The sequence below is a fragment of the Narcine bancroftii genome, chromosome 5 (assembly GCF_036971445.1).
Source record: "Narcine bancroftii isolate sNarBan1 chromosome 5, sNarBan1.hap1, whole genome shotgun sequence".
Classification (NCBI taxonomy): Eukaryota; Metazoa; Chordata; class Chondrichthyes; order Torpediniformes; family Narcinidae; genus Narcine; species Narcine bancroftii.
Window position 1 is genome coordinate 59,538,343 of NC_091473.1, and position 3,204 is coordinate 59,541,546.

Sequence of the window (3,204 nt, forward strand, 5' to 3'; positions counted from 1 at the left end):
GGACCTCCACCGCCTAAAATGACAGAAGGACAAGAAGACAAAATGAACTGATCCAGTATGTAAAAGTAGATGACACAAATTTCTTGTTTATTTTCATTGTGTGATGACATTGTTTAATGGGTTTAATATATCATATAGGTTGAACGTTGAGTCGGTGGGGAGGGGGGGGTGAAGGAGGGAGGGAAGGGAGGGGGGAAGAGGGGAGAAAATGACACTGTGTATATTCAAGAGGGAAATGTTTGTGTGTATTTTGGTTAGTATGGTTCATAGTGTGAAAAATTTTAAAAAATTTTAAAAATGTAGGGAACTCCAGGAAGACGTGCTCGCATGTCCATAGAAGAATGACCTGCAGATATTAATGGAGTGCATTTCAGAAGAACAGAACTTAACTTAGAGTGGCATTAAGTAGGATTTACAAATTCAGAACTTGCTGAAGCAGGAATGGGCCAACATCTGTTACTGATTCCATTGGAACCAAATAGTAAGAGCATTGTGGTTCTGTATGAAGGCCATATGTAGTATTCCTAGCTGCTTGGGATGGATCTTGTCTCAGTGTCAGGAAATACAGTTACACTACACTACCTCCCTCTTTTACTTATTTGCCATCCTCTGAGAGGTCCATTTGGACACTCTTAGCCATTTTCTTTGGTGTACCAACCTGAACTGCCCCATTCAGCTTTTTCACTGTCTGTCCTACATCGAGTGGTTTCTGGAGGCTGCATTCCTTCATTTCATTCCTCAGCTTTTCCTGTGGACATTGACAATGCACCATTTACCTCTGACTCTCTGTATTCCACCTCAAACTCCCATAGGATAATGACTGTCCTTGCAATCATACAAGGCTTTTTCCCACCGACTCCAAGTTCTGATATGGATGCTTCCACTTATTCCATCATCACCAGCTCTGAGCCCTCATTGCAGGTTTGAGGCTAAACCAAACTACTTGTTGTCTTGGTGATGCATTTAATCCGGCAATTAACTTCCAATCACGGAGTTTGTCTGGGACTGTGACCATGAAACACCCCATCTCATTCTTGCCCCCAGCTCATAGGTGGCATAAATTCTCATACCTTCCTTGATTTGGTTTCTCCGACCTGCTGTGGTCAGCCTCCAGCTTCCACACCCCATTAACCAAAGAGCATCCAAAACGCTACCTTTCCAATATTGTTCACCCCACCCTTTATCCCCCATTTAAGCAAAGATTCAATTTTAAATTGTTATAACTAAACACAAAAGTCTGCAGACACTGTGGTTGAAGTAGAAACACAATGCTGGAGAAACTCAGCAGACCAAACAGTGTCCTTTCTATAGCAAAGGTAAAGATACATAACAGGCATTTTGGGCTTGAGCCCTACTGCAGTGAATGGTTCAAGCCCGAAATGTCAGTCATGTATCTTTTTCTTTGCTATTTAATGTATAGTGTTTGACCTGCTGAGTTTCTCCAGTGTTGTGTTTTTACTTTAAAATAATTATCCTTGTTTTAAAACTCCCTTGCCTTTTCTGGCTCTCGTGCTGAAAACCCTTCCATTTTTGACCTCGCTACCTGTCTGATTGCGACTTCAAGCTCTGGAATTCCTTCCTTGAACTTGCTTCTCTGTTTTTCTTTCCTTCTCCAAGGTGCATTTTAAAATGGACCTTTTTGACTTCTTTTATTTCATTCTTTTGCTCTAAAAAAATTGTTTCTTGCTGTTAAATGTTATTTGAATTGGTCTCCACAGCAGCCCAAGTGGTAGTCTGCAACATTTAAAAGCTCTTTAAATCTAATTGTGGTGGCTATGTTTTATTTTGCTTTGGTGATGGATGAAGACAATGAAGAGAAGACTAATCTGTAGATTTCCATTTAATTCCTCCACATTTTGTGTCTTTATTCATCACAGAGCCCTTCATCCATGGAGTTCACACCGACACTGATCCTTCATTCATCTCTTTCATGTATTCTCCTCACATTCCCATCAACTCCACCCCACTGTAATGTGTGGGGAAATTCCTAAGGTTCCATGTGCAAGGGTCACCACGTTGAAGATTCCTTTCCGAGAACCCCAAGTTTCTCTTTGTGGCTATTCTCCCTTTTATGCTGTGGTCCATCACCAAAGGGTGGAATTGTGGCAACATTCCAAGGACACTTACATTCCCACTGCAAAATAATGTCCTTATAATGTTTTCACTGATTCTCTGCCCTGCACTTCTGTTTAATTTTGCACCAGCTGCTGAACTTGGTTTGGCTTGACACAAGAGCACACAGAACAAAGTTTTATCCCACTCTGCCTCAATACATGTTACAAAATAACCTAGTCCTATGTTTATTCCGCAATTTCTGTTCATTGTTTTGGCTTTCCAAGGTAAAGTCATGATCCTGATAGGTGAGAAAAGTTAGTGGCTGACTCACTGTTAACTGGTTTTAGCAGCAGGATCTGAAAGGCCAGGAGGGTGAAATTAACCCCTCAGAACAAGTAAACCAAGATCACATGCTCCAAGTTCAAAATTCCATCTCAGCGAGCCACAAGGTTGATGGGAATCAAACAGTTTGAATAATGGACTGAACAAGCATCAACAGTCAACTGGGTTTCATCATAATTTTTGTGCCTTGCATAACATCAAACAACAGTATGAGGTAAATCATGGAGAGTCTGATGTTCATCAATTATTTCTGATACTGTCAAATCACTGTTTAGATCAGAATAGTTATTGCTGAATTATCAATTCCTGTTGGATAGTGTACAACAGTTGAGTTACTTGACTTGTAAACCAAAGGCTTTTGACCCATTTTCAAACCCCACTTTGGCAGCTGTGGAATTTAATTTCAGTCATTAATCAGGAATCTTAACAATGATGACTACACAAGGCTCCTGAATCATGATCTGTTAACATGCAGTGGATCGATGTGTTGGTGGTGTGGAACCTGCTCTCCTTATCTGCTCTGTATGTGACTCCAGCCCCATCCTATGTGGTTGACTCTCTCTAATGGCCCTGATAATGATACATGACCAAAAATACATGTATTCCAAATAAATCTGCCCAATTTTTGCAACATTATTAGAAACTGGACAGAAATGGAGACGAGATTGAAAAACCTTCTTTCCCAACCCTGTCAGCAGCAATTATTATGCCTGAGCTCTGTGTAATAGCCAACACTACATACTGTACCTTGCTGACTTTAATTAACTAAATGTTAAATTCATTCGCAGGTGGTCTGTGGTACTTGGA